The sequence below is a fragment of the Camelus ferus genome, chromosome 2, assembly GCF_009834535.1.
Source record: "Camelus ferus isolate YT-003-E chromosome 2, BCGSAC_Cfer_1.0, whole genome shotgun sequence".
NCBI classification, from domain to species: Eukaryota; Metazoa; Chordata; class Mammalia; order Artiodactyla; family Camelidae; genus Camelus; species Camelus ferus.
Window position 1 is genome coordinate 61,128,570 of NC_045697.1, and position 21,023 is coordinate 61,149,592.

General features: G+C 36.0%; 1 long non-coding RNA gene across 1 annotated transcript in view; it reads right to left on the bottom strand.

Annotated features, from left to right (window-relative positions):
• Window positions 1-17,079, bottom strand: part of LOC116657458 — an 84,387-nt gene extending 67,308 nt beyond the window's left edge. The window contains exons 1-2 of the long non-coding RNA XR_004312546.1: window positions 17,015-17,079; window positions 14,634-14,669 (exon numbers count right to left, since the gene is read on the bottom strand). This is a non-coding gene — a long non-coding RNA (uncharacterized LOC116657458). The remainder of the gene's footprint in view (window positions 1-14,633; window positions 14,670-17,014) is intronic.
• Window positions 17,080-21,023: the final 3,944 nt, after the last annotated feature.

The following is a 21,023-nucleotide window of genomic DNA, read 5'->3' on the forward strand; positions in this document are numbered from 1 at the left end:
CAAGGGAAAGTCATACGCAGGACCTTGAAGGCATCCTTAGGTAGTGAAATCCAGAAACACTGGGTATATCTGGCTCCTAGAGTGAGAACCCAGAATTCTTTCCATATGGTTATAATGAGAACCCAGAATTCTTTTTTCCCATTGCCAAGGTTTCTGTGCCTCCTCCCGGCAGAGAAGATCAAGGCAACTGCCTTCTTCTTCCGTATATAAGCAGAGAAAATCCATTGTTCTTTGTTTTCTTTGTCCCTCACCTACGGAGTGTTTGGCCACACATGTAGGAGATTTTTTCTATCTGGTTTTCATTGTGTCATCTCAGGGGTAAAACTGGGCCAAAGAGGGCCAGTGCTATGACTATCATTTAAATAATAACAACTAATCTCTCTGATCCAGAACACTCATGTATATATTCTGAGTAAAATTAATAAAAGTTAATATTAAAAACACTGTGTGCATTCTCTGTGCCTGAAAATGCATCTGGCACCTAGACCATAAGCACCATTTCTGATTCCTTCTTTCCTCAAGAATTCAAAGAAAAATGCCATTTGTGGAATCTAAAAAAAAAAAAAAAAGGACACAAAGGAATTTATCTACAGAACAGAAACAGACTCAAAAACATAGAGAAGAAATTTATGGTTACCAGGGGGTAAAAGGGGGTTGAAAGGGATAAATCGGGAGTTCAAAATGCGCACCTCTGGGGGAGTGATGGAAATGTTACCTACCTTGACTGCGGTCGTGGTGTCATAGGTGTATACATCTACCAAAATTCATCAAATTGTAACCTGAGATACCTGTAGTTTACTGTACAGGAATCATACCACAATAAAGGTGCTTAAAAAGAAAGAATTCTAGTTCTCTTTTCCTATAACTGGGCTTTTGTTGTGAGAATAAAAATCAAGAACTGTGCTGAGTACAAGTGGTACAGGAATGGTTTCGGATGTGGTTTCTATCAATAATTATCATGCACTAGTGTGAGACAGTCATACAAACAAGTAAGTGCAAACAAGTTCTACAGTCCTTTCCCTCGTAGGAAGCATTTCAGAGGAAGTGAAAACACAGAGAGGTGGGAAGTAAGTTAAACCTAATCTTGGTGGAAATGGGAAAGTCTTCATAGGGGATATCCATACATTTAACAAATATTTGTTGATCACTTGCTCAGTGTCATGCACAGTTTTAGCCACTAGGTGTGGAGAAAGGTGAATGTCTGTCCTTAAGAGAGCTGTTGTTTCGTGGAAGAGTCAAAATGTAACCTTTAACTAAGGGCTGTGATAGGCTGCGTGTGAGGGGTGGACAGATAAATATTTTAGGAAGCAGAACTGTCAAGGTTCAGTGTCAGCTAGAATGAAGGACATGGAGAAAAGAGGAGCTTAAGATGAGTAGATGAGTATCTTTTCTGGTTTAGATGATAAGATGAACGGCAGTGCCATTAAAAAGAAAAATCTAGAAATAATTGGGTCTATGTTTAGAGCTCAGAAGAGAGGTCAAGGCTGTTGGTAAGGATTTTTCCAGCATCACCACATAGATAAAAGTTTCCCCAAAGTACCATATTTTCTCCCACCCTTTTTCTTCCACACACAAGGCAAAAATCAAAGACATCAATTATTCTTACTGATCAGGAACACAGACTAAGAAACTTTAGTCTTAACCTTCCAGATAGCACTATAAAATTATTACATTTGACAGATAAGATAAAACCAATTCCTTTTTTTTTTCCTTTTCAAGCTAAAGGAACGATTTTAATAACTGTAGCACAAATATAACTAGTAGAACTATCAGAGGAGCTAAAGCAAAATTTAAAGCATAGAAAAATTAGAGTTATGGGATAAAAGAGAAGTATGATAGACCAAAAATAAGTGAAAGCAGACTCGAGTCATATTGTTATGATGTAAGTCATTATATTCTGTAGTCAAAATCATATCATGCAATCTTAGTATTATGGGAAAAAAATTAAGACAGGTGTCGGGCCTATTTTGTGACTACAGTCTTTTAATAAGATTACATTCTACATAAACAACCTAGACGATGCCCTGCTATTGGAAAAGTTAAAAAGGTAGTTTTGCTAGCATAGAATGTTATTACTGAGCACTGTGTAAATGATAATGTGTTAGTTAAGGTTCCCCAGAGAAACAGAACCAGTGACATCTACATTCTACGTCTGTGTCTGTGTCTCTGTCTCTATGTTTCTATCTATAAAATAGACTTGTTTCAAGGAATTGGATTTTGTGATTGTGGAGACTGGCAATGGACAACTTCCAGGCAGGAGCTGATTCTGCAAATGTGAGAAAGGATTTTTCCTTCCCTAAAAAAAGAAAGAAAAGAAAAGAAATACTCAATTTTTGCACGTCAGGCCTTTCAGCTGGTTAGATGAAGCCCACCTACATTATCAAGGTAATTTCTTTATCTTAAAGTCAGCTGATGGTAGACGTTAACCACATCTACAAAATGTCTCCACCACACCACCTAGACTGGTGTTTGTTTGAATACCAGGTGAGGTCGCCTAGCCAAGGTAACACCTGAAAATAACCAGTGCACATACTTTTGCTCACAATACAGAGGAAGTGTCAGTTGTCTCCATGGTCTCAGTGTGTCCCTTGTTATCTTGTAAATGTGTGGTGGTATGGATACAGGACATGATATTCAAGAATGTCTCTGACAGGTTGCTGACACCAGTCTTCTTTTGCACACTCTGGGTTAAAACAGGGCTCAGAAACTTTGAGTGTGCCACCTCCTTAGCTGGGCCCCTAGGTTCAGTTAAGATGTGGTAGAAATTATCACTCAGTGGTTTAGATGTACAGCCCAGGGCAGACCAAATATAGCTCCCAGATGAAATCAAGATCAATACTCTCCTTCCTGGTTGAACCTTCCTTCAGGGCAGTTGGCAAAAGTCAGAGGTAAAAAGTGTTCTGCTTTCCCAAAGCCCCTCAAGCAATTTCTATGGAGGGAAATGGAACAGCTGAGATGGTTCTGTGGCTCGACTCAGAGGCACAAACTTTTAAAAATGTTTAGCATTTTTTCTAATGCTTCACAGACATGATCTGATGTTTTTATAAACTGATGGTTGTTTCACTAAACATAAATGCTGGTTTATTTCTTGAGTTGAAAAACACTACTAAAATTGAGCACAATTCAGTACAAAGTGTTCCTCTAAAGCGACAGCATTTATCTGTATTAAAGATTTTTAAATGTTTTAACAGAAAGAGGAATATGCAGGAGGAGGGTGGGAGCGAGGAAGGGCATAGAAAGAGTGGGAGAAGTTAATGCAGAAAGAAAAGCTATATATTTCCAGTTACTTGATTTTGTTCAATTGTATTTATAACTTTCAAAACTATAATCAAAGAGCAAATATTATGTGCTATAGCACAAGGCTTAAATTATTAAGATTAGGGGAAAACTTTACTTCATCAAGTTAATTGAGAAATTCATTTTTTAAAAAGAATTCTCTCTCGGAATTAAAAAAAAAACTATACAATAGTGTATATTAACTAAATATGGTAAAAAGAATAGACCAGATAGGTGATAAGAGGGAAAAAACACCAAAAAATGGAAAACTGAGGCACTAATAATAAAAATAAACACTTCATAATGTTGGAATAATTATAATATCTAAGTGCTTTTGGCACATTTTATATCGAGGCAAAGTGGTACATAACGGTCTCCATATTTCTAATCATGCCATAGAACCCCTGTAAGGAAGGATTCGTCTTTAGGGAAGTTTGACTACCTGCAACGTTTTTGATACAAACAACACAAAGCCTCAAACAAACAAAACCTGACATTGAAATTGGCCCTATTAGAAATACTGTATTTGATTTAGGAAATAGTATGAAATAGCCATCAGTTATGTTTTCACTTCATTTATGTAAGTTATTTGTATGCCATTTGAATCTGTATAACCACTCAAAATATTCAACCAGAAGGATGTAATAAATATTTGTTGAGGATTTCAGTACTAACTAAGCCGACTGTATTTTATAAAACCAAAGCAGACTACTGGAAAAAATTAATTTCTAGTTGGTTTTTACAAACCAATCTTTTTTTAAAAAAAATCCTTACTTTAGGTAGATTTCAATATCACTTCATCAAAGATGATGTAAAATTAGCACCTTGACAACCTTGAAGAGAGAATACTTGCATTTTGTGCTAGAGATCTATTCTTGAAGAATTCTTGTAATTCAAAATTTGTATTATTCAAAACTTACTTTTCCCCAGAGGAATAAAGTACATGAGAGGCACTGCCAGAGCACACGAACCTACACACTCTTTGTGTGGCTCTTGATCCACCTCACCAGCACTTTTTCATCATCCTTGCCTGCTTACATGTTGGTTTTTAAATTATGAGCATTTCTGCTTTAGTGCCCTTTAAAACAATTGCTGCATTACCTCTGCATCGAGGGGTATAAAATCCTAAATTATCAGCAGAGTTTGTCCCGTTTTATTTACTTGTTTCTTCTTCTTTTTTTTTTTTTTTTTGGTATTGTTTCTAATTTCGATTCAGAATTCATGATTTTAGAAATGATTTTTATTAGTGACATTAGCAATACTAAATAAAGCAAGCTTGGATGACACTGATACTGGAAGTGAAAATATTTCAAATTGGAAAAAACGGGTAAGAGTAAAATAACAGCACAGCAGGCACCCGAAATCACTCACAGAAAAATCCAGCGCATTTAAACAACAAAACTGTAGTCAAGACATTGATGTTGTTGTACATATTGGTTTCCCAGCTTAAGTAGATCTCCCATTTGGCCATAGCTAAAACAAAATGCTTTTTTCCTGACAACTCTGAAGTTATACAATTCTTGAGAAATTTTTATAATTTGCATCTTGTGTATTATCTATATTAAAGAAATCTATATTAACACTTTATCGCACTAGAAAAATTGTTCTTAGAGACCTAAATTTTGTATCCAGTTTTTCATGAAGCTAAAATTGCTGTGAATTACCAAGGTTATGTCATGACTGTATGTGTGCTATATATGTGTATATGCTAATATGTTGTATGCATGCCAATTATTCACGCATTGCTTTTATCTAATATGGTCTCATATAAACATATAAGTAGGTAAAAGTGATTAGAAATGAAGTTGATTTCGCTTTTTTTTTTTTTTTACCTTTGTGGTCAAGAACTATGTTTATCTCATAGAAATATACTACCAGTACAGTGCTTCTGCACATGAGAAATGCCTTAGTCTGAAGCAAACTGCTTGCCTGGCGGAAGAAAATTCTTAGACAAGGGCTGGGTGTTGTTCTTTATTTGAGAATGCTGACAGAGCCCTGGGAAGGTGACGCAGTGAGAGGAATGCAGGCAACAGGTGGTGTACTGTTAAATGTGCTTCTGTGATCACTGGCTCAGCTCCGCAGGGACACCCCAGAAAACCGTGTGAAACATGTTTCAGAAGCAGCGTGGCCAAAAGTGAGGGACCTGGAGTATTGTTCACTCACCTCCACCCTTCTGTTACTGTATTGACCTGAAACAAAGGGACCGCTGGACATTTATCCAGCAAAGATGGGTTTACTGGGGCTCACTAGAGAACTGCAATTTGAGTCTGCAACCAGAGGAAACGAAGAGTCCAAGGCTTTTACTGAGTCTTTGCCGAGAAAGAAGAGGAGTCTCGTCCTGGTGGGCTCTGCTTTTGTCTCAGAGCATGAGAGCTCCCCCTTCTGGTCTCTCAATTCTATATTATTGAGATTTCTGTTTATTAATTTTTTACAGTTGGTTATGGGGTGGGCTTCAGTTGGGGCCTGTTATCTCTCAGGCATTCCCAATCCACTGGGCTTGTGGGCGAAGAGGGCCCAGCAGCCTGCGGGCAGCTCTTCCACAAAGCAAAGTCCAGCTGCAAATGGAAATGTAAAGGTGCCTTAAGGATATGGGCCAAGGGCTGACTGAATCCATACAATGAGTAATCTGAAAACGCTTAATAAACAAAGGAGTCAAGTGAAATAATTGTGTAGTATTAAGAGCTAGAGCTATAAAATACAAACTGGTTGTTTAATTGAAAGTTTGTTTTAAGAACTGAAGAAAAAATGTTCTTATGCAATGATGCCTGCTCATTTTGATTTAGGAAATAACGATTTAAACAAAGTTTTATTTCTCACCAGATTTTAATTTATAAATTTTCTCAAATAATATTTATGTATCAATTATTCAGTTCAAAAGACTGTACATTTTCAATGTCTCAATCTTACCAAAAAAAAAGGGAATATTATTTCTCATACTCTTCTTTTTCAAGCCCTTACATCTTTGAAACTAAACTGTGAGCTTGTGTTTCTGTAACTCGGGTTAAACACACAGGTTTGGGAGTCAAAGACTCCTGTGTGCCCGACTTTAAAACTTAGACGGGATGCAGCATATCCCTTCTAAACTATGAAAAGATGTGTCTCTGAAGTACATGTTTCCTAGTGAAATTAAATTCTATAAATATTGAGCAACCAGCACACACAAAGCACAGTGTTCCAGATTGCTCCATCAGCACTAAAAGATCATGAGACTACCATTCCTCACCTCTCTCCAGCTGGTACTGTGGGGGCTGTGAACTCTGAGAGCAGCCTTTGACACATCTTTCTTGCAGATCTAATGCTGGATATTGCAATACTTTGAATGGATTAGGAAGCAGGTATCCTTTTCTTGGAAAGCATAATATTATTATTTCAATGCAACTTCACTAAGGTATAGGATTTATATAGCTTAGTTCTTTTATAAAGTTCAATAGAATGTTAATAGCCACAAAGTATAGGGATCTGGGATTTAAGATTTCATTATAATGGGAACAAATGGCATGCAGGCAACCCCAAGAGTCCTGTTCAGTTTTGCAATGCTTGGCATACCTTACAGACGGCTTCCAGGAACTAGTGTAGTAGAAAATTAAGGAATAGCAAAGTTATAAGCATATTGAAATTCTTTCTTCTCCGGGTTTTAAAAATATTCACTTCTTCTTTATTAAGAACCTTATGAAATTGTTGCCATAGATCTGAAACAAATTAAAACCAAAACTTACCTAATCTCTGTTATATTCTTAAAGTTTTTCAAAGTGATAGATAAATACTACAGAATAAGTACTAAAAAAAAAAGAGAGAATATAAGAATAAGCCTAGAAAATATTGCAAGGTTCCCAGTCTAGCTGATAATGAATTATAATTTTGAAGTCCAACTCTTCAAGGCCTACAGTAAAAGCTGAGAACATTTAATTAAAACTTGAAACAAAATTCCCCATAGAAATTGTAAAGCATCAATATAAACATACCACTGTTCCCTTGTGAGTCATAACTTTGATCCATATATCTTTGTGGACAGAAAGATGTGTAAAGCTTGTGTAAGATTATGAAATTAAATGCTTGTGCTCCTGGAATAAAATTGTCTTTGCTTCTGCCCCAGGATGAAGGCTAGGAGTCCCCAGCCCCATCTAATTTTATATTCCCTGTGAAGACCACTCGGTAGCCCTAGACCAGGATCGCCCAGCAGAAACAATGGGAACCACAAATGCAAGGCTGAAATGTATTTTAAATTTTCTGATCGCCACCTCTAGAAATGTGAAAACAGACATACAATTATTTTAAAATATATATATACTTAGACCAATCTATTCCAGAAATATAAAATATTAAGAAGATATTTATATAATTTTACATACTAGCTGTTCAAAATCATACTTACAGCACAATTCAATTTAGACTAACCACATAGCAAATGCCCAGTATCTACATGAGGCTAGTGGCTACTTTATTGGACAGCTCAATTCTACACCCGTATCTTTGGCTGCCAGCCTGATATGGCCACCTGCATGAAGCATGGACATATCAAACCAAACAGGTGTCAAACCTACACATACACACTATACATAAAAGTCCATATACATATTCCTGCTCCTCCATTGGTATTCAACATTATGATAAATGGTTGTCTATCTCTAGGTCCATTCTCCACTCCCTCCTGCTCCTGGCTTGATTCTGTCAGCCTTTGACACCAATGGGAATAAGCAGGAGGAAATAGAGGAGGGTCAGTGTGTCTATTGCCCCCACCCCCATCATTCCTTGGCAGCCTGCACTTTGACAGTGGCTGAAATCCTCTACCTAAAACAATCGTTCCTTCTTGGAGCCCATCTCATAGTTATGTTGCCGATAGATGCAACCGGTGTTCCAGGTTCTTGTCTCATCCCAGAAAGAATTCAGAGACAAGACTTAGAGGTTAAAAAAGGTAAAGTGAGGATTTATTAAAGGATGGATAGTACACTCTCAGGGGAGAGCGGGAAGGCTCAGGTGAGCAGCTGCCTTGAGTTTCCTTGGCAAGTTGGCTACATAGGGTGTAAAAATGGATGGGCAGAATATTCATTGGGGAGGGAAGGGTTTGGGGTCCTATTCCCTGATTATCATCCCAACTCCACCTTCCCAACGGGAGGAGGGATTTTTGTCCTTATTTAGTCTGGATCGGAAGTGTCATGGCGTCAGTGCATGATGGGAACTTCTGATCTGCAAGGCTAATTTTTTGAAATGAGGGCATAATAAGCAAAAGGTTACATTCGGACACTAGAAATTCCTGCCTTTTCTCACCTTTCTTTGTTCTTCTCCAGACCACTTGTCATCCCAAAAGGCATGATCCCTTATCAGCCCCAAGGTTCCTGCTTTTCTTTCTCTGCCCAAGGATCCCTGCTGCTTACATGATGTGTGGTTTCCTGCATTTGGCCTGTGCCCCTCCTTTCTGCCCAATTTCTGCCATTTGGTCTGTGTCCCCCTTTCTCTGCTCATATCTAGCTATCTGCCTGCTCTGACAGTTAGCGCTCTTGCTAGGTTTAACAGCACCACCATTTTTCCTTACCCTTCAAGGGTACTGACATTCCATGGTGCTAGTGCCTGCATGCTTTACCATCTCTTGTTGGATTCTTTAGCTTTGTCCACATCCTTGTAAATAGCTTCTTTATTACACTCTCTGCAACTAATCCTTTGCATGTACCACTTGTTTTTTATTGTTACCCTAATTGATATAATGGTACAGTAATTTACCTAATATTACTCATGCCATAAAACTAGTATCATTTTTACCTCATCTCTGCCAAATTAGCATTCTATTTGGTCATTAATGCCTTTCTCCTATTACTGTCCATATTTTCATCTTGGACCCAGCCACTTTCTAATATAATCTGTCAAAATCTTCTTTTGTCTCTGCCTTAACTAAAAACAGGATGGATTTTCCCTTAAGATACCAGTTTTCTTTCATCTACTCTTTTTTTCTCATATCTCATATTCATCAAAGGACTAGAAGGCAAAGTCCACATTTTAATTTTTCAATTACCATTTTATTCATCATTCTTTGATTTATTCTTCCAGCTTTCATTCAGCAGATATTTCTTGAGCACTAACTATATGTCAGGCAGATTTTAAGAATAAGGAGAAGTCAATGACAAATTATGTGTAAAATTCTCTGCTTTCATGATCTTATATCCTGCTAGGGAAGACAGTTAATGAGATAAAGAAGTATAGTATATATTTTGTTAAATAGTGAAATTGCTACTTGCACATTATGTCTCTTCAGCAATTGTGCATGAAATTCCTCTTTTGACTTACTTCACCTAAATAATCATTTAAGAATTTCTGACAAGTTTACCCTATCACTTTCCATGACAGTTTTGCCCTTGGACTCATAGTCTTCATCTTCCTGCTCCAACTATTATTCTCAGTATTGTCCATATTAATGTGTGGAAACTGACACACACTCCACACTCAGAGTTCTTTGACCTTCTTTAAACCCCCACTCTAGTTCAATCCCTCTGTGACAACCAAACTTCGTGGGTACATTTAGTACATCACAGAAGCACAAAGTCCACGTCTGATATGTTCATATAACATAACACCCTCTTACCTAAACTATCATCATTCTAGTACATGAACAGCCTTATTGTCAGTATACTATTCTTTACAACCCAAACTTTAGAACCTCTAAATTCCTGTGGGACATTCGCCACATATTTTTTTTTCTTCTTTCTCTGTCCAGCATGGGCTGCATATTTCCCTTTGCAAACTTTCTAGCTGGCACTTTTATCAATCCCAGCACCACAGTGTAAACTTCTAAACCTTAATGAATCCAGGTTAAGTGTTTTCTTTGCCTCTACAACCAGATTTACACACACACAGATATACACAGATACAACTGCAACCACAATCCTGCATATTTATTGTTAACTGAAATTTCATAAATGGATACCTGACTGAAATAAAGAGGCATCTGTTTGAGGTTTATTAAGACAACAGCCTAAGAGTTACCAATTCAAGAAGCACTTGAATTGGGTTTTCCTGGACTACAAAATAGAGGAAGCTTGTAAAGGCAAAAACCACAAGGCTGCAGTTAGTTATATGAGTTGTTTATCAAGAATTATACTTAGGGTAATTATAGGGGTAAGGGCATTAAGAGGTACAAATTATTATGTATAAAATAAGCAATGAAGATATATTGTACAACACAGGGAATATAGCCAATATTTTATAACTATAAACGGAGTATAACTTTTAAGAGTTGTGAATCACTATAATGTGCACCTGCAACTTATATAATAATTGTACATCAACTCTGCATCAATTTAAAAAAGAATTATAATTAAAGCTGGCAAGAAGTAAGAGTGCTTGTTAGGCAAGGATTGGTTGGGGTCTGAAATGGTTGCATAGTTACAAGGGTAACAACCTTGAGATCATGAGGTTGCAGCTAGCAGGTGTTGTTTTAAAAATGGCTGGTGTCCTTGGACTGGGTACAATTCACAGAAGGTACAGGGATGTGTACCAGAGGGATGTGAGATCAGATCCTCAACAGCCGCCTGACTCCTTTCTGCGTGCCTCAACTGTGATGCCTCCATTGTGATTCCAACATATCATCATTATCCATCACAAACGTAATTTTGCCTGTTTGTTTTTCTAAGTCTTTTGAGTTGACACATGAAATATTCAAGCAGTTACTGCTTTTTATTCAAGTCTCATAACTCTCATAATCCCCCTTGCTCACTGCTGACAATGACTCTCTACCCAAGAGGAACTGACGTTAATGTGCATAAACTGCCCTATTTCTGCCCTGCAGACCTCATGCCCACATTTACCTACTCATCTTCTGTCTCTAAGGAAAAGTGCCAGTGGCTACTTCATCATTGTTCTTCCTAGATCCCCATTATTCCGTTTCTTTTCTTCTCCTTTACATCTTTCTTTTCCTTCAAATTACCCATTCTCTCTCCTCTGACTTTCTAGTGGACCTTATGCTCAGCAGATAACAGAACTCAAGGTTGTTCCATTAAAATATAAACAGAACATATGGAAGTAAATAAATCACATAAGAAAAGAACATAAATAACTTCTTAGGTCTCATTTTTTTCCATTTCATATTTCTGGAACTCACTAGTAACCCAAAAAAAGATGGGGGAGGAGTTTGAGGAATCAATCCAAGGTAGTAGTAAAAACTCTTCTTTTTTTATGATTGTCCAGGTAACAGTCTGGAGCCATACAAGCTAGCAACAAATTCCAGCTCCATCACTCACTGTTGTGTAAAACTGGGGAGAAGTTGCCTAATTTCTCTAGACTTTCTCCTGGTCTTCTTCTCATAAAATAGGAAGAAAATAGAAGCTAAAGAATTATTCACTATATTAAATATGTAGGGCAATATATATCACAGCTCAGCAATCAATGAATGTCATCTAGCATCATTTTCACTTTTGCCACCCAGAGAAAGTATTATTGAATACTGTCATAGCATTCATGACATTTGAGAAAATAGTCTGGCAGACTCCCTCTTTCTGAATTTTCTAAACTAACGTATTACATTAAATAACTACTTACCATTTCGTCCATACACCTATTAATTCAATGTCAATAGCAAGATTTTTATTTAAAAAAAAGATACAAGTTTAAGTTGGACATATTTTCTAAAATTAAATGCCATAGGTTGTGTCCAAAATTGCCTAATGGTAAGCTCGTGATTTCGTGTTTAGATTTAGTAATCAGTGGTACTCAATCCCTATTATTAAAGGTGACATAAAGACAACTTTGATTTGCCTTGTAAGAATTTCTCAGTCAGAGAGAATACTGCAAAGCATCTAGAAGCAACACACTTATTTCCAGTGATTGATAGATAAAAAGACAGGTGATAGGAATTACCTTGAGGCACTAGTTTATTTAAAACATATCATTGTAGTTGGCATGACCTTGGAAGGCTAGGAATGGTGGTTCCTCCAGGTGTGTAATCAACTAGGAAACAGGAGCTTAAAATGTTCTCTTGGCAAGTGTCACTTCTGCCGTACCTCTCTGATGAGTTTCACATACAGTGTCACGAGAGGAAGTGAGAAGCCCCTGAGAGGCCTGATTAATCACATAACAATAAATGTATATACTTAAACATATTTTGTGGATTCGGTGGGAACTATGAAGGTTTGTGATTTATATAAGGGATTCAAAAGCCCTCCATGCAATGACTTAAGTTAATCAGATCAGAATTGGGGAAAACATGCAGCCAAAAGAAATACAGAGAAGTATCTTTATGATGACAAAGTAAGATGTGAGAAAATAGAAACAGATGAATGAATCTTCAGAGAAAAAGCATTTCTTGTGGTAAAGAGTGGGACCTGCCTAAAGGCATGAGAGTGATAATTTGGAGATCTGAAGTAGTTAATTTTGGAGACAAGGAAAAGTACCAGAATCTTCCCTAAGACACTTCCATCAGAACTTTATTAAATATGTTACATTCATACACACTTGTAAAATGATGATGTGGAGAATGAAGAAATGGGGCTGTGGCTTTTTCAGTATCAGTCAAAAGGACAAACAGGATGGCAGTGTCATTACCAGGGCAGGGCAGCAGTTTCCTCACAGATCCCTGTGTTATTGAAGAGTGAAGCTAGCTGAGGCCAACAGAAGATCCAGGATTTTTGGAAAGCATATGTCATCGCAAGAAATATTTGATAAAATGACCCATTAAAAAAAGAAGGCTAGTTGTTGGTAACACATGTATTCTGTCAATAAGCCTTTGATTATTTAAGGCTTTGTGGAACATGCCTTTGGAACAATGCTAGGCAGAGGATACAGAGAAGAAAAACGTAAACTCTTCAAGTGGTAAATAGAATAATGCCCCCCATCAAAGATGTTCACAGCCTAATTCCCAGAACTTCTGAATAGGTTACCTTGCATGGCAAAAGAGACTTTGCCGATTTGATTAAAATCATAATCTTGAGATGGGGAGATTATCTTGAATTATTCAGGTGGGCCCGATGTAATCACAAGGACCTTATAAACCAAAGAGGGAGGCAGGAGAGACACAGTCAGAAAGACATGATGACAGAAGCAGAAGTTGGGGTGATGTGCTTTGAAAATGAAGGAAGGGATCATAAGCCACGACATGCAGGAGCCCTCTAGAAGACGGAAAAGTCAAGAAAACAGATTTTTCTCTAGACGCTCCAGAAGGAAGCAAGCCTGCCAAAAATGTTTATTTTAACCTATAAGATTAGACTTCTGACCTCCAGAACTGTTAAGATAATAAATTTGTGTTATTTTAAGCCACTAAATTTGTGGTAAATTGTTATAGCAGCAATATGAAAGTAAGAAACTGCTAAAAGAAATATATAGTCAATATATAATATAGACAAGTTATTCAGTAATTACAATAGAATATCAAGAGTGTTATAGAGTATTTTAGACACTAATGGCAGTCCAGAAAAGAGGCATCAAATGCTCATTGATTATGGAAGACTTTCTGGATAAGCAGTTATTGTTAATTCTGGACTGTGAGTAGAAATTCACCAATATCCTTAGCCAATACCACTTCCAGTTTTTCAGTCATACCACTCCCAAAGCCATCTTCCTAAAATATAAATCTGATCACATATTCCCACACTTATCCTTCAGTAGATTTCCATTGCCTACAGTGGGAGATAATTTTAAAAATTACCCTCCATTTATCTCTCTAATCTCTCATTTTACTATAAACAACAGGGGAAAAAAAGAAAGACAAAAACAAAAACAGGCACCACTTTCAACACTTTGTTTGGAAATCTCCTTTGCTATATAATCAATTTCACCACTTATCACTTCTGCTTTGCACCTAAGTGTAGGAGACATTCTCCTTAGGTTGTATGCCACTATGAAATAAAAATCCCATGGCCTCCAGTTTCCAATAACATGTTCCTTCTGAGCCCTTAATATAGCAAACCACAGTCCAGACTTCCACTAACAGCCTTTTCAGAGTGACTCAGGCTTTCTCTACAGTGCTCCTGAAATGCCTTCAAGCCTCCATTCATCAGCAAGTTTCAAAGCCACCCCTGCAATTTTAGATATTTGTTACAGAAGCATCCTGTCCTGATACAAAAACTGGTATCAGTTTACTATTGTTTAGTAATAAGTTTACTCCAATTTAGTGGCTTAAAGCAACACACATTTCTCATCACACAGATTCTGTGTGCCATTATCTATCAAGGCTTAACTGCATTCTCTGCTAAGGATCTCCCAAGGCTACATCAAGTGTGAGGATGTGCTCCCATCTGAAGGCTGGACTGAAAAAACACCTGCTTTCAAACATTTAAATTCATTTCCTTTCAGCTGGCTGGGGGCTAGAGGCTGCTCTCAGGTTTTTGAGGTCACCAACAGTCACAAACCTTGTGGACATTCTCAACAAGGACACTTACCTTGCCAAGCAAATGAGAAGAATTTCATGCTCCCATCTGTTAAAATAAAGATTTAGGGATAAATTAGGAGTTTGAGATTTGCATATACTAACATATATAAAATAGATAAACAGTAAGCTCACACTGTATAGCACAAGGAACTACAATCAATATCTTGTAGTAACCTATGGTGAAAAAGAATATGAAAATGAATATATGTATATTCATGTATGACTGAAGCATTGTGCTATACAACAGAAACTGACACAACATTGTAAACTGACTATACTTCAATTAAAATATATATATATTGAAAAAAATGATTTATATAACAGAATGTAATCCTGGGGATAACATTCCATCACCTTTCCTATATTCTATTGCTTATTCTATTGCGTGGAAGCCACAGATTTTCCCCACAATCAATTATACCACATGTCCATACTACAGGGTGAGAAGTCTTAACTCTGTCCATCACAGATAATATCCAACTTCTTCTGTCTAGTAATATAAACATTCATAATGTATCCTTGGATTGGCTTTCCTTTAAGAATCAAGGAAATGATTCCCTATCTTATTGTTTTTTTTAACTACCACAATATTGTCTAACTTACAGGTCCTCAATATTGTCGCTTATAATTCAGGTGTTAAATAAGTGAGAGTGTATTCTTTGGTGGCAAGGTAGTGTGGATTATGAATTAAAACTATCAGAACTATTATGAGGATTGCTGACTTGTCTATAGCTCTTTTTTTTCTTATATACTGTGAGCCAAACCATTTAAACTCTCTAAGCCTAAGTTTCTTCAGCAGTAGAATCAGGATAATAATCATCAATGCCATGAGAAGCTATGTATATATGTATAATGTATGTACATGTATCAATACACGTACCTTTTGTAAACTTGAAAGTTCTGTGCGTATACTGATTCAGATAATATTGGTAATCATGGTATTAATTATAAGGTATGACCTGTGAATATTGTCTCATTTGCTGAAGTTTGGAAATTCTAAAAGACAAACTAGGTAAGTGTTTTGTTTCATTATTTTTTTTTATCATTATTACTTTGCCTCATTACTTTTCAAAAAGATTTCTTTCAGCAAGCACCTATTTTATACAAACCTATTTCATCTAAATACAATGCCTCCTCTGAGGCTTTTACCAAACATTCTTTGGTTTTCTCTCATTTCCTCTTAAACATGCAGTAATATTAATGGCCCCTAGTCTCTCTAAATGGTAGTTTACTTTAATAGAACTAGTTTATAGACACTCAAATAAAAATAATTATTCCTTTATCAGTCTTGCAGTTCAATCTTACCGTCAGTCTTTATGTGTTTTGTTTAATCATTAGTTATATCCTTTGCCTTAGCACAGACTTTTTACTTCTTTTCAACTCAAGCCCATTCTCAGGTGTTAAAATCTCTAAGAATATTTAGGTTATAGGACTGTAGGTTTTAACTGTCTTCATCTTTCCATTATATTATTATACTTAAAGATGATAATGATAATAATTATATATGGATACTTATAAATATGTATCTTTACTTTTTATTTTAAGAGGTGCTATATTTGAAAGAATTATCACAGCAGAAATAATTCCAGATGACACAAAACCAGATTTTTATTGTCACACAGAATAAATCAATTGGTTTATAATGGATGAAATATATATTATAATATAATGAAATTTTAGCCTTCTGAGAAAGTAAAACTTTTAAGAACATGAAAAGGTACAACTCCGGAGGGGGAAGTATTTTTATCCACATTAATGGATTTTCCGAAAGCAATATCTGAAGTAACTTTCAAACATCTTTTATAGCCATGAACAGCTTATTTTTATAACAAAATGAAAAATATGACTGTGGATTTCTTGTTTGTTTAATTGAAATGTATAGTCAGTTCCCTTTGAAAGCCTTAATTTTGATCTTTCTAAATGCACAATTTCATTCCTGTGTTAAATAGGAATTCTCATCATTTATTTAATATTCTAATTTTGCTATTTCTTCTCATTATTATATTTAGCCCTGAAACCTACTTAAAGCATAAATTTATATAAATAGTAGAAGTAACATTACTTTCTCTCTTTATATTTATTTTCAGATTTGAAAGACAGCAAAGAAAAGTGTAGACTTTTGATACTCTTACATGAAAGTCACTGACCTCTCTAAGAATTACTAAGGAGGAATGACAAGATAAAGAACTGGTAAATATTTAGATTCCAACCTTTTTCAATTCTTAGCCATTAAGGTAAGTGTTTTTTAAAGAGTGTTTGACAAATGTTTTTAAATTATATTGCCCTTCTTAGATACTGTAATGATTATTGATGACTTTTGGCTCTCTTCAAATGGTGGGGAATTCTTCACATTAAAGCTTTAATCATAATGTTTCAAATACTTTCACAAACCTTTTTCTGTTGTTTAACATTCATGGGACACCTGTAACCTTGAGGCAGCTAAGAAATCAGTTCACCTGCAAGACAGGAAATGAATCAGATAATAGGACAGCTACAAATAAAATGGTGGGCTCAAAACAGAAGTAGGAACAATCAGCTAATTATTCCACTTAACAGTGTTTCTCAGTATTTATTAGCAGATATTTATTCCACAGGTATTATCAGCTAATTGTTCCACTTATATTTTTAGCAATAAAATATCTTTGTCTATTGAGTATATTTGATTATGGAATATATCAAGTAGTGAAGCAGTAAATACGTATTTATTCAATAAATATGTGAAGAGTTGTAAATGTGCACAAATTAATGGGACAAATAGTAAGATCAGAAGTGAAAATGAATAACGTCCAGACTACATTCTCAAGGGATGTGTAACCTAGTTTTGAAGATATCTATGCATAGTTATAATTAACATCAAAATGCAGTTAGTGTGGTAAAACAATATAAATAAAACCATTTTCGTAGTTCAAAAAGAGGAAGACACACCTTTTTTTGCCCAAGATCAGAGAAATCTTATGGAAGAAGGTGACACTCAGTTATGCCTTGCATTGTAAGAATTTTGTTCTTTTAGACAAATGTAACTGAAATCAGTCTGTGTGCCCAACGATACTGTTAAGAGTTTGTGTAAAGCAGGCAGAGAGCAAATATTTACTGAACACCTTCAGTGCACCAAATGCTGGCTGTATTTTTTTTTCAGTTGCTTGATTTTTTTTTTTAATTGAAGTATAGTCAGTTTACAATGTGCCAATTTCTGGTGTTTTAAGCCCTTTATTAGTTTTTTGTTTGTTTGTCTTTGTTTTTGTTTTTTTGTGGCTTAAAAATTGTCACAAATTTGGTGTCCTAAAGCATCACAAATGTGTTACCTCATGGTTCTTTAGGTCAAAAGTCTAGCTTGGCTGGCTGGGTTTTTCTTAGGATATCACAAGGATGAAATCAAGGCGATGACCAGGCTAGGCTCTAACTTGTAGGCTCTGGGAAGACTCTTCTAAGCTTATTCAGGATATTGGTAGAATCTAGTTCCTCACAGTTGTAGATCTGAAGTTCCTGTTTCCTTGTTGCTATCAGTCATGGGCTGCTTTCTGCTCCTAGAGGCCTGTGTATTCCCTCTCATGTGTCCCCTGCAAGTTCAAAGCAGCAACAGGGTATTGAGCCCTTCTCACGCTTCACATCTCTGACAGCCACTTCTGCTACATCTGTTTCCTCTTCTGCCTTGGTCTTCTTCCATTATCCAGAAAAAGTTCTCTAATTAAGGGCTTATGTGATTAATTAAAGCCCATCTGGATAATTTCTCCTTTTTTCAGATAAATTGTTCTATGTAACATAACATAATCCATAATCATCACCTTTACAGGTACTGGCAATGAGGACTTGTCTGATTCCAATGTTCAAGTTGGAAGCTCCACTGTCCATAAAATTAGCAATGTTCAAAATTGTGAGTTTTTTTTTAAACCCCATACTTATCCTAGTCAGAAACATTGCATTTATCAAGTAGACTGCTTCAAAAGAAAATTGTGGTTCTGAACTATTTTGAAATTATAAGTCCCTGACAAGAGCACATTGAAGAAATTTCATTTCCAGAGGCACATCAGGTAGAAAATGGGCACTCCAAGGGGATTCATGCTAGACCTGCCAAGGCAGCACTCTGGTGCCCAGATGAACATAGGGGCACCTGGGATTCCCCAGACCAGACCTACTCTTTTATCCACATGGACAACTACAGCATGAACATGATACCATAAGACTAAGTAGATCACAATTTCAAGACCCCAGATGAACATAATGGCCCCATAGAATCTCTAACTAGACCCTTTTATCAACCTGGATGATTTTTGAATGGACTTGGTACCACCGGATCCAGCTGGTCCTACATCAAAAAAGGATAAAATACTTAAGATTAAACTTAACCAAAGAGGTAAAAGACTTGCATAATGGAAACTACAAAATGTTGCTGAAAGAAATTAAAGATGACACAAATAAATGGAAAGACATCCTGTGCTCATAGACTGGAAGGCTTAATATTGTTAAGACGTCAACACTACTCAAAGCAACCTACAGATTTAATGAAATCCTCATAAAAATCCCAGGAGTGTTTTTTTTTTTTTCCAGAAGTAGAAAATTGCATCCTAAAATCCATGGAATCTCAAGGGACTAGTAATAGCAAAACAATCTTGAAAAAAAAAATTGGAAGTCTCATACTTCCCGATTTCAAAGCTTAGTATATATAAAGCTACAATAATCAAACAAAATGCTACTAGCATAAAGACAGACACATAGACCAACAGAAAAGAATAGAGAGCCCAGATATACACATGCACATGTGTGGTCAAATAATTTTGACAGGGATGCCATGACATTTCCATGGAAAAAACTGTCTCTTCAACAAATATGCTGGGAAAACTGGATATCCACATACAAAAGAATGAATTTGGGGGATCCTTACCTTAGCATATATAAAGATTACCTCAGAATGGATTAAAGACTTAAATATTAGACCTAAAACTATGAAACTCTTAGTAGAAAATCTTGAGGGAAAAGCTTCATGACACTGAATTTGGCAATGATTTCTCGGATGTGACACCAAAAAATATGACAGTGGTAAGAAAAGTAAATATAGATAAATTGGACTGCATGAAAACTTCTGTGCATCAAAGAATACAAAAGAGCAAAAAAAGCGGCCTACAGAAAGGGAGGAACTATTTGCAAATTATATCTTTTATAAAGGTTAATATCCAGAATAAATAAAGAACTCCTTTATCTCGCAACAAGAAAAACACAAACAACCCAAATAAAAGTGGGCAAAGATCTTGAATAAATATTTCTCCAAAGAAGATACACAAATGGCCAACAAGCACATGAAAAGATGTTCTAGTTCACTGGTCCCTAGGGACGTGCGAGTGGAAACCACAATGAAATACCACCTAATACCCAAGAGGACGGCGACTATTAAAAGAACAGAAAAGAACAACTTTTAGGAGAAACTAGAACACTTGTACACTGTTGGTAGAAATGTAAAGTTCAGCCACTATGGAAAACAATATGGTGGCACCTCAGAAAATTAAACATAGAATTTCTGTATGATCTAAATTTTTCATTTCTGGTATATATACGAAAGAACTGAAAACAGGGACTTAATTAGGTATTTATCAATACATAGCAACATTATTCACAATAGCTAAAAGTTGGATGAAACTCAGGAGTTCATCAACAGATGATTGAATAAACAAAATGTGGCACGTACATACAATGGAAGAGTATTCAGCCTTAAAAAGGAAGGAAATTCTGACACACACTACAATATGGGTGAAACTTGAGGAAATTGTGCTATAGAATAAGCAAGTCACAAGTAAGACAAATACTGTATGATTTCACTCATATGAGGTACCTAGAGTAGTCAGATTCATAGAAACAGAAATGAGAAGGGTGGTTACCAGGGTCTGGGGGTTGTGGGGAATGGAGAGTAGTTGTTTAATCAGTACAGTTTGTTTGCAAGAAGAAAAGTGTTCTGGAGATTGGTTGCACAACAATGTGAATGTACTTAACACTATGGAACTGTACGCTAAAATTGCTTAAGATGGTAAATTTTATGTTATGTACATTTTACCACAATTGAAAAATATATTCTAAAAGGATTCTAAAAAATTATTGATGATTTGTAAACAGTAGATTTTATCTAGTGTTATACTATTATTTGAGGAAATGTATACACACACACATACACACACACACACACACAAGATACATGAAGTAAAAATGGAGTCATCAGGGAGAAATCTATTCTTGGTTTATAGGAGGATCTGGGAAATTCTGAAGGAAAGTCAAAGTTTAATTCATTCAATATTGCTTTCACATAGGTTATTTGTTCATTTATATACTTCTGCCCATCATCCAATTGTTTACTCGTATGGTACCAAACAGCTGCATATTTGGAAACATGCTACAAATGTTTTTGTCTCACTATCTA